Raw genomic sequence first — 12,355 nt, 5'->3', positions numbered from 1 at the left:
AGATTGAGGGGTTATTTTCTAAACTTTAGGACAATTTACGAGGCACTAGACGCAAACATTGAAAACCGTGTGCTTCTTACCCTTATCTTGGAAAAAAACAAAGTTGTTTCCAATAACCAAATTTTTGGCTAAGAGTTCAAAATTGGTTTTTAAAATATTTAAAGGAACAGCATGATTCATTATTTCATCAAAAAATTACAAACTACCAAGTCTTGATGCTAATATGCACCCTCACACTAGAACACCTCCACCGTTCTGATTAACTGATCCAAATAAATTCTTAAGATTATGTTCCTAATTTTTTCTTCTACTTACAATTATACAAAAAATTAATCAAAAATGTTGAATTCATTTTTATCTGTAAGTAAGACGTGATTCTAAAACGTTTTTAGCTTATTTAGCAGTGATTTTGCGACAAAAATCGTAAGCTTTCTGTTTTTCGCATGACCAAGAAAATTTCTGCAGGAAGAGGTCCCATTTAATCCAGCTAATCAGAGAACTTAGCGAACAATTTTAGGTGAAAATTAAATGTAAAATGTTTCATTTAACTCTGCGGAAACTTTTACAGCACTCAAATGTGTATTTTTCATAAATTTTTTAACTTTAAATCTCCGATCACGTTTTGTCAATTTTGCCGGTTGACTTTTCTTACCTTGTTTTCGGTCCAATTCCTTTCTTTAAAGCCTTTTATCAAGCACTTTACTATAGAATTAAACAAATTAACTAATTTAGAGACATTTCAAACCGATTTACCACTACTGTGAGGAAGAATGACGTAGGAATGATGTGAAAAAATATTGGACTTCATATTCGAATTCAGTTTCGAGTTATTTTGGTTTTACTAAAAAATTTCAAAGTGTACGAACACTTTTGGGAGCCACTGTATATGCAAAATCGCGCTACGAATCTCAGACTTCAGCCATTCTTCCAACATTATCCAACGTAGTTTTATTGATAAATGAAATTTCTTTAACATTAGTATCAGTTTGTACATCTGATGTTTCTAAGCGCTACGCGCGACTGTTTAAGAAAGTTTTTGCTGAATGCGATATTCTATTAATTTTATTATTTTACAAAAAAAATATACGTTTTTAATAATGGTACCTAGAAAACGTTGCTGTATAGTAATAAAATCCTAAAAATGTAAAACAAATTGACATTAATCCACACGTCTAAACGTCGTCGTGAGTCTAACGGATTATGATTTAAGGAAATTTGCATATTTAGTTGAGCTTGATAGAAGCTGAGAATTTGGAACGTTTTGCAATAAGGGCGCACATTAAGAACAAGTTGAGAAGAAAAGTTCAGTTTTCTCGGAATAATATCAAACTATCCACAGAAAACGACTTTGATAAACAACGTGTATTAAAACGATCCAACTAGCTACGTGTATGGTCGCCAGAGGGCGGAGCTTCTTAAACTATGTGCATTAATGTAACCATTAAACTAAGTACGCTTACCGAAGTTTCATAATCGTTGTTCAAATTTTAGGCAAACAAATGCTATTTTGCATTTTGTTACATCCTTAGAGCATCAATTTGTAATATCTAGAAAATGCAAGAGACGAAATATCTGCAGCAAAGAATAGGTACTGATTAATAATGTGTATAAGAATATTATAACATAACTACTACAGTAAAATTGTTAAAATCGTACAATAAATTCTACTTAAAGACATTCCTGCTTAGATAAATATACAGCCCCTTACTCAGAATTTCTGGCAGCATTGAATTATTCTTCCAGAATTTCGTGCCTCAATACGGCAATACAACTTTATAGCTGCAGCTTTTTCTTATCAGTTTTCCTCGGCAATAATTTTGCACATTAACAGCCTTAGCTCCCCTTCATTAACGAAAGAAGTAAATTTAATAAAAGAATGACATTTAAAACAGTTAATTGAAAAACTTCACCTGTGGTGTTACCTTAGGTAAATCAGGTTAATGCCCCCATCGCGTTCTTGGGGGCCTCACTGGTTGCAATCAGCTATGTAAAGGAGGACGCTTAGATTAATTTATCACGTGATATACCTAAATGAGATAAGATGCCTGATGATGAGCGTGGTGAAATTATATTACGTTGTAAATGGGCAGGACTTTGGTTTCGGAATCTAATTTTACGGTGAATTACGGAGAAGAAGGATGGTGGAACTCACGTGAAGGAATTCACTGAATTTGTCTTGCGGCAGAGCTACAATGTTTCGGGTAATTGTATTTTGATGTACAGTACTTTAATTCTCTACTAAAAGTTAAAATGGTAAGTTTTATACTTCGGTGTGGGCATGTATCCAACAGTATATGTAGAAACGAGTTTTCAAGACATTATAGATATATTTATAATAAGGAACACTATCTGATTATGTAGAAGTATGTTTAATATCTCGAAGGGGACCACAGAATTGTGGATAAAACAAACTGCCATGCATAATTTAGTTCATATGAGACCAGTAATACACTCTATAACAAAAAAGCAAAGCCAAGAAGCAAAAGCTAAGCCAAAAAGCAATCATCCGATTGCTTTGAAATTTTCTATGCATGAGTGTTTTGATCAGATATGCAAATGATTAAAATTTTGTGTCCAATAATGGAATAATTTGATGTCCAGCGCATCGAAACTGCACATCCAGCAGATGTATATAAAAAGCAGTTCTTGAACAGTTGTTAAAACCTTCGGTTTGATTTCGATTCAAATTACCCTTCAACAATTTAAAAATGCCTCGCCCCATGGCTCGTGCTCATTATAAGCAACTGTCAAAGTTTAAAAGAGATCGTATCATTGGATGGTCAAAGGCCGGTTGATCAAATCGGAAAATCGCTCGTCATTTGAGTCGAAGCAATGCGATGATTCGAAGATTCTGGCAAGGACGGGTGGAAAATGGCAGAGTTCAGCGTCAGGATTGCAGAGGTCGACCTAGGGTCACAACAGATCGTGATGACAGAGTGATTGTCCAATCAGCTGTCACAGCGCTTTCTTCATCTTTAAGAACCATCAGACATTCAACTCAAACACCAGTGTCCATTTTGACGATTTACAGACGGTTGGGACAACGAAATCTACGCTCCCGCCGACCGTTACGCCACCTGCCACTGACGTCTACACACTACCGAGCCAGATTACAGTGGTGCATGACTCGATCAGGTTGGAATGGTGCCGACTGGGGATATATAGTCTTTAGCGACGAATCCCGCTTCTAACAGTGTTATGACGAACATCGAAGACGTGTTTGGAGACACCCAGGGCAGAGGAGGGATCCTGGTTTCACTTTTGGACGTCACACTGGACCTCAACAAGGCATTATGGTTTGAGGTGCCATTTCCTTTGATAACTGCGCCCCTTTAGTCATAATTAAAGGTACACTCACTCCACAGTGGTACGTCGACGTCATCCTAAGACCTGTCTTGCTGCCGTTCCTTTTGCAGTACCCTCGGCTGGTTTTCAGCGGGACAATGCCAGATAACATACGGCACGTGTTGTTATGAACTGTCTGCAAGCTTATCAAACTCTTCCGTGGTCTGCCAGATCACCAGCTCTCTCTCCCATTGAAAATATCTGGGATAGGATGGGTTAGCGATTGCATCTCACAAGAAATGTTGAAAACGTTGTCCGACAATTGGAGCGAATTTGGCCGGAAATACCGCAGGACACCCTCCAGGAGCTTTATCGGTGTTTGCCACGCCGTGCTTCAGCTTGTATTCAGGCTAGAGACTGGTCAATACCTTATTGAACGTGTTACTGTAACTCTGACATAAATTATTCAATTGTTCTGAGAATTTAATCATTTACTATTCTGTGCCTTATCTTCCTATCCACTAATTTTCGTCTCAATCGGATCACTCCTTCTTGGTGAATCGATTGTTCTGGTATAGGGTGTATTACATTGCCCATAAGTTTTCGCCCGTAAACCGCTCTGTAAAATAGCGCCTTAGAAATAAAATGAAACCGACAGTAGGGTAAACGAATTTTTTAAATATATTTTGACGGTTAATGAGAGTAAAACACTTTTATAAAGATAAACTAGCAGTCTTTGCATGTGATTGCCTAGTGTTGTCTGCATTAATGGAAATTAGTAGTGACACTATTTATGAATACATAATTTTGTTTCTCAGCAAAATTTATTTAAAAAATAGAAACAAAGAACTTCCCCCCCTCAAAAAAAATATATTGCAACAATCCCAAAAATGTTTAACTCCGCTACTGTGCTGCTTGCAGGACTTTCAACGGTTGTATATATTTAAACAAATTATTATACTACTCAGTTTTGTTGTTTAAAATGATGTAAAACTTGATTAGACTTCAGGGATTATGTTGTTAAAGGGTTTATTTAAATATCAATGGGGGAAAAATGAATTTCATGTAGAAATGAGCCAATAACCTATTTCGGGAGATCACTTAATTTCTTTCCAAATATTGTTCAAATTCTGTGAGTGATTAAAACAAACACAAAAATATAGATATGATTTTTTGAAAAGAATAAACGCAAATAAATTACATTCTTAAACTCATTCTTAAGTGTCAGTACAGAATTTTTAAAAACATAAAATTTTGCTTAGTTTTTTGCTTTAAATTTGACTGAGATTTTTTGGCTTCCGTTTACATATTCATAACATTATTTTTAAAGTACATACTGTAACACATACAATACATAGTTTAATCCTGCATTCGTAAAGGATTTGCTAATTATAATCAAATTAATTTTTACTCTGCGTACTATTCCAACGTATAAGTTAATAAAACGCAGATTGTAACAGTTGTTTTTTTACAATTAAACTATTTCAAGCAATAAAATTAACACAGATTATTATAATTATGTTGAATTGAAAATCTTTAATTACAATGCAAAAGTAAGTTAAAACAAAAATTACAATGGGAAAACTTCGTTCTAAATTATTTTCTTAGGACATTTATTTTTTTAACTCTACTAGTTTCAATTTCTACTAGAGCTTTTTTGTGTTTATCGTTACAGTTAATGAACTTTTATGGCTATCGTAAACTAGAGCAATTCAAATAAGTTAAGTAGTTAAAAGCACTTCTCGTATCTAATGGTGTTAGTTTAGCGCATAAAAAATTTGTTACTAAAAGTTGCACTAAGTGAGTCGAGAAGAAATGGGATAGATGAATATATTTATTTTTTGCAATTGAAACTTTGTTAAAACAAATTTTCCACAATAGAGATTTTTCTCTAATACTATGCTAAGGTAAAGCTTAATAACAACGAATGTATCTTAAGAAATTAATGTAATCGTGTTAAAATGATTTTTTTCCTTGAATTCAAAAAATAAAATGGATTGCTTTTTAGTTAGTTTGCTTTCGTGTTAGTATACAAGTTGGTATGTATTAATTGTCGCATTGAGAAACTAATTTTGTCGCAAAACGGTGTACACAACAACAAACACTATAGCAAAATTGTAATCTTGCAGAAAAGCATAAAATAATAATAATAATAAATAAATAAATAAATATGTCTGCAGTCTTAAAGAAACACTACTTTCCGGTTGTGAAAATGTATTAAAATATATTGCAGTAGAATATTTAAACAAAAAAAAAATACTACCACAAATAACAACTACTGCAATAAGTAAAGTGAGGGAGCACACTAAAGATATCTATTGCTTTTTATATAGTGTATCACGTAATCATTTTGTATTTAGAAAACAATTGGGAGTTTTCAGAGATTGTGTGTGTAATACAGGAATAGCATAAAAGTATATCCTGGTTTTAAAAATTTATAGTTTATAATCCATTACACTTACCGCTATAAATGATACATGAAAATAAAGATAAACTGTGAAAGTTTTTTTAAACGTACGTAACTACCTCAACGTGCACGTTCTGCACTAGCGCAGCCAGAAATTCCTTCTGGAAGTTTTTTTTTTGTCACAACTGTCCTAACACCTGTGTTATTTACTGTATTAGGATTGACAGCAATGTTAGAACCAATACTTCTGGGGGAAGGGTGTACCCTCCCTCCCTCCACCTACTTCGCTGCGTCGCGTACGTCCCGCAACTCTGGATTGGCTGTGCAGGTAATGATGATTTACCCTTTATGCGTTGGCCAGCCAGATCCCCAAACCTAGATTTATGTGATGTTTTACGGGGTTTCGTCAAAGACTTTTTATACGCAACCATTCCCTACAACATTACAATATCTGAAATATTGCATATCTTCGCCTCAGGGCAGCACTATGACATCGAAACCCAGGAACAACAGCTGGCTATCCTACTGTTGCTCTGAGCCGACGATATGTGTAGCAATACGAAAAATTGACTGTGAAACACTCCAAAATGTATGTTAGATGTGTGTCGCGTTACGCAAGGTGCACACATCGAACTTTTAAAACCGGTATATTCTTTAATGCTAATCCTATATAACAACGCTTTCGGCTGTTCTTGTACACTAGAAAATTGCCCGTCAAGGTATGATGGGTGAAAAGTGCTTCTACATTTGAACGGAGCAATTGTCTGTTTGATGATATTTTGATATTAGAAATGTTAATCCTAACTCCGGTGGATTAGCTCTAAGCTCCAGTAGATAGCGTTCATTGTACCACGTTTTCGTTTCTTCATTCTTCTAAAATTAGTCTTACCAGTAAAACAGTTCAGTTACCCTATCCAATTCAGCCTTGTCAAAATTAAGTATTCTCTTCATGTCAAACATTGCCACAAAGTATTTTCAAATTATAAATAATTTACTGAATTTTTAGTGCTTCAACAATGAAATAATGCCGTCACGCATGCTATGGCGCTAGCTTCATTGTTCGTGACGTCAGAGCGTTGTTCAAACAGTGATTTTTTCTATTATACGTATATATGAGGATGAACTAAAATCCTACACTCTTCCTTTTCAGTAGGTATCATTCTATAGTAAATAAAAAATAATAATTACAGAGTTATCTAAGTGTATTTACAAAACTAAAAGCACTGAATACCAAATAAAAATCGTAATAAATTTTTTTAATGTTGGAGAATTTTAAAGACTTAAGCGAGATCAAATGCCATAATCTGCAGACGATTTAAAAGACTCTACAAAATAATCTAAAGCTTTAATCATTTTCGAAATTGCATTCAACGTGAAAATGTACTATTATCTTGTATTTCATGACTCAGAAAAAAACAAATAAATTGCTAGACAGAGAAGACAGAGAGGGATATTACGTTTAATTGTACGATGCCACTCAGCACCTTGAACTAAAAGTGCTATTTTTTTACGCAGTTTAAGTGTGACGTTTTTGCACCGTTGAAGGTATCCCCAAGGGGACAAGTGTTTCGACACTAAAAAGTGCTATTTGTCACTTGTAGTTTTAACAGTGTACGGACCCATATTGCCCTCATGAGTTGAATCGGTAAATTAATGGAGGTACACACTGAAGAATCAAACCGTTATGACCACCTACTCAATAACGTATTACTCCCCTTTAGACCTTTAAACTAACTGCAGCTCGACTTCACATGGATATTTAAGTTTTTGACTGATACCTGTGAATAGGATGTACTAAATGTCCAAGCCGCGGCTACGCAAAAAATAGATCTTCTCAAGATCAACCACGAAAAGTCAGCTACAAATTGCAATCAACGGAGTCGTTCAGTCAACGTAATAGAATAGATTTTCTCTCTTTCAACAACAAAAAAAGTATGTACATTTCTGCTAAAGAAAGAAACTACATCTCCACCTACAGTTAGGAGTTAACAACACGCAAAAATAAATAAATAAAAACAATCAAATAATTTCCTTTGACCTATATTTCACAATAAATGAATTTCATTCTTTACATTCAAGAAGGAAGAGAAAGTTTCTATTAAACTCAAACATTCTCAGAACCTTAGCAAACCCCACTTGAACTGCTAAGAATATACAAGGTTCTGAAACGTTCGTAGGATGCATGAATCTTCATCCCTATGAAATACTTATACATTTTCAAACCTAACCGACTTAGTACCCTTTGTAATATTTTCAAGTAACTTTTTCTTAATTAAGTTCGCAGACACCATTATTGATCCATCAAACTCAATAAACTTAAGAGATTACCAGGTAGACAAGGGAAACGTTGAAAGGTTTCGCATCCTTTAAATCTTAACAGTGCCTTACAGATTTTGCTTAAATCCAAGAGGGGAATTTCGGAAGATACAAAGGAAATCCTTCCAGTTGACGACTAAGACGTCTAGTCTTCTTTTCAGGCAAATTAATCTTAGTCCTTTCAGATTTCCAAATGCAAATCGTAGTCAACGCTACATAAACATCAGCAAAGTTTTCTCAATTTATTGTTGAAGGAATTAGTTTAATACCTATCTTAAATACGATTCGCAGGTTTCGGTCTGGAAACGACGATCTTTGTCAATGAATACTTTTATTGACTTTATCTTCTAAATATTTTTTATTTCAGCGAATTTTTCGAAAAGTTTGTTACAGTAAATCGCGAAACCTATTACTGCAACTGTTGTTGCATATCTAAAGATTTGCAATTTGCTCAGATGCCATTCTTCATATTTCTTCTATTTATTCTCGTATTTTAACATGCACTTCTTTTTAGCAACTTTAGGTCATGACATTTGCACTAAATTCATTTTAATCTGTATTTGCTCCTTTTGTTTCAAACTTGTCACCGTTTTCTTTCTCATTATAATAAATAGGGTCTGGTGGGGGAAAGTGGTCAATGGGGTAAAGGGGTCATTCGTCAAATAAATGGCTATAGCTTGGAAATAAATGTTCGAATGAATGTGAAAATTTTATTTTAGAGTGGGGCAGTTAGAAACTACATTTTGAACATAAAATTTTACAACTGGCAAAACTTTATTTGGTAAGAAAAAATATTATATGTAAATTTGAAAAAATTAAAAATCTAAACACCTTTTTTTAACTTGCTTGGGAAATTTTGTTTGCTTTAATTAAAAACAGATTAACTGCACGGGTCGCTTCCAACTTGTCTCAAGAACTCTTACTCATTAGCAGTTATCTGAATCCATTTTAGATAATTTTTTAGAACAGTTTAAGTAAGAAGGGGTAAAGTGGTCATAATATTAGGCTTAACGAATATTGTTCTTCTAATGTCACTTAATCTTTAAGTATAAGGCTGATATAAATTAATTATTAATTTCACTTAATGTGTATTGTTTTTACAGTAAACAGGGTTAAATATACGAGTATATGCGTATGCATACGTATATATACTCATGTAGGCAAGTATATAAACGAATTCACATAAATGCACCTATAAATACGTATAAGAGCATCTGCAAGTGTTTTTATCTATACATATATACATTCTATACATATGAAGAAGAATTATATATATTATTATAATACGCGAAACGTATACGCGAGGATATACGTGAGTATACACGTATATCCTCGCTTACACTCGTATAGATACGAACACTTATATAATCAGGTAGACACTTATATACGCGTACGTACTAGAATAGATACTTACATACAAGCATATGATATAAAAGTATACAGGGTGAGTTTACATTATTGAGCAAATAATTAAAAGGTGTTAGAGGGTTGGATAAGAAGTAAGAACTGTAAGGAACATATGGTCACAAACACAATGCTGACGCGCTACATGCACGCAAAGTCAGGAACTGATGGATGCGAAACAGGTCAGAAATTTACTACACAAATACAATTTTACGCAACATTTGAGGTCTTAAGAAAGTTTTAAAGCGATTGATGAAAATTTGCGGCCCCCAGCTGTTTTTTACATCCGTCGCAATCAAAAATCACTCTCTGTTGCAATAACAAGACTTATGAAAAAGTTTCATCAGTCCCTGTGTCTTTGTTGCGGTGCTTGTATTAGAGCTATTACAGACCGTAACTTTTAACAACTGCTCTAAATATTTCTTAAAAACTAAAACTTTGCGTAAATCATCTTTGTGCAACAAATGCGTGACCTGTATTGCATCCATCAGTTTTTGGCTTTGTGTGCATGTAGGGCATCAGCGACCATACGTTCCTTATGATTCTTTGCTCTTATCCTCCCCTCTCACACCCGTTAGATTTTTGCCCAAGAGCTTGGATGTACTCCGTAGGCATACATGTATGTAAGGGCATATACTCGTGTATAAATATATGTACTGGTGTATGCGCGTAATAGTACATATATGCGTCTATACAGGTATATAATCGTGTTTACACGTATACATACGTATGTACTCGTACTTCCTTATTTATATGCGTGAGTAGACACGTACCAAAGACGCAGTGGATGTATCCACGAATTAACTCGTGTATACCCGTTTATGTATGCTTGTATACTTATATTTGCGTATATACGTCTACTATACACGCATATACCCGAGATACAAGTGCATACGCGCATATGACGTTCGTTTATGCGTATATACTCGTATATACACGTGACACGTATATACTCGTGTAGACACGTATACACTCCTGTAGGCAATCACGTATTCATGTTTATATACTCGTGTATACACGTATATATTTGAGTAGGCACACGCTTACATGTATCTAAAACATGTATCTCCTCATATATGAATGTGTTGACTCATGTTTACACGACACGTATATACTCGTGTATACACACATATACTTGTGCATATACTTGTAACTATAAAAATAACTGAAATATACAGATATTAAGGTTATTTATAATGGTTTTGCATCCATTTTTAACTATGACCACTTTACCCCATGCTATGACCACTTTCCCCCACCCCATGGAGTAAAGTGGGGGGAAATAAAATTGTTATAAATCTACTTAAATCAATATTTTTTTCCCTGAAATTCAATGTACCGTGTTCCTTAATAATGCAATGTAAAATAACAACAAAAAAAGTTGAAGTGTTAAGAGAATTAATTGTATTTATTATCCACCTAAGTTGAAAACCTACGATTTTATGACCACTTTACCCTACCAGACCCTACTCTTTGTTATGAGCTTATTTTTTAGTTTTGTATCTATTCATATTTAGATGTTTTTGGCATATGTATATATAGTATATTAAGGCTGATATCTCTAGGATTGCTTTTCAAGGTTCGAAAAAATACCTTGAAGTTTTTTAGTGTCGCGAAAATTATTTTGGAGGAGTGAAGTATGCGAACACATTGAAGACCCTAATGGTAATCAATACCATATTTCTTAGAATAAAGTGGAATATGGAGTAAAAGAAGCAATGGAAAACTATTTTGATTTTAAATATTAGGAATGTCTTAGATTACATTAAAAAATATAATAAAATATTAATTTGTAAAACTTTTAAAATTCCAATCACTGGGTTTTCTTTTACTTAAGAAGATGCTAAAATTTTAATCAAAATATGAAGCGCGAAAATATTCTTGACTTAATTCTTGAGGCTTTTTTCTAATTTCTAGTGCGTGGAATACGCCTGAGGAGATGTTAAAAATATCTGTCTATTACTGATTTTTACGCTTTCATTTTCTTTAAAAAGCTATTTATAGTAATTTTGAACTTTTTAAAAGAAATAATGTCGTGTTGTGCCACAAATCTCATAACATTTTTTCTTACTTTTATTTATGATGCATGAGAAGCTTCTGTTCCACATAGTCAATTAATGTTAAAGCGACACAATATTCTAATTAATCCATTCTCGAAAATAATAAGAAAAATCTATGTTTGGATCCCTAAAACAAAACTCAATGAAGGGAAATCTAATGTTTCCTGCAATATTGTTTAGAGAAAAAGTAAAATGAAAGAAAATAAAACTGTATCTTTTAAACTAATGCCATTTGCATTGCAAGAATTTGAATAATTTTCCTTTGATGTGGTTTCGCATGCTTTTTCAGCAAAAACAATGCCTCTTCGGAAACAGCATTGCTCTTTTACGCATTGTTTGAAGTAATTAAAGAAGGGTAGTTGCGCGAAAAGTGACATGGCTTTCAAATTATTTTATGCAAATTTATATCTTTTGGCTGCGAAAACTGTTAGACAGCGGCAAGGAAGTGTCGTTTAAATTTAGAAATTCAGTATTACGAAAATACTAACAAATGTAACTTGCCGCCAGCACTGTTTATGGATTACGGTAAAGGATCTAAAGTGAATTAGTTTTCTAAGAATGTTTCTTGATATTCTTAATTTGCTTTTGAAAAATGACATTAATGATTCTGATCATTTAATATTCCCAGTGAATTTAATTTATAACATAATTGGATATAAAAATTCGTTGAAATACAAATGTTTGATGCCTATTCCACTGCGTGTTGTGTGATAGGAAGGAAAAGTAATGATGAAACTGCTTTTGTGTAACATTTCGCGATCAAAATAGTTGTTGATACGTAGGATAAAAAGTATGTAAAATGTTACAGTTCTGTATTGAGGTTAACATCGAAGATGCGTACCGCGGATATTTTTCTCATATCTTTTCAAATAAAGACAGTTGC

General features: G+C 33.7%; 1 protein-coding gene across 1 annotated transcript in view; it reads left to right on the top strand.

Moving 5' to 3' along the window:
- Positions 1–12,355, top strand: part of LOC129217101 (uncharacterized) — a 135,626-nt gene that overhangs the window by 80,822 nt on the left and 42,449 nt on the right. The gene's annotated exons all lie outside the window — the stretch shown is intronic.

This window comes from Uloborus diversus, chromosome 2 (assembly GCF_026930045.1).
Source record: "Uloborus diversus isolate 005 chromosome 2, Udiv.v.3.1, whole genome shotgun sequence".
Classification (NCBI taxonomy): domain Eukaryota; kingdom Metazoa; phylum Arthropoda; class Arachnida; order Araneae; family Uloboridae; genus Uloborus; species Uloborus diversus.
The sequence above is the reverse complement of the archived record's forward strand: the minus strand, read 5'-3'. Positions and strand labels throughout refer to the sequence as shown.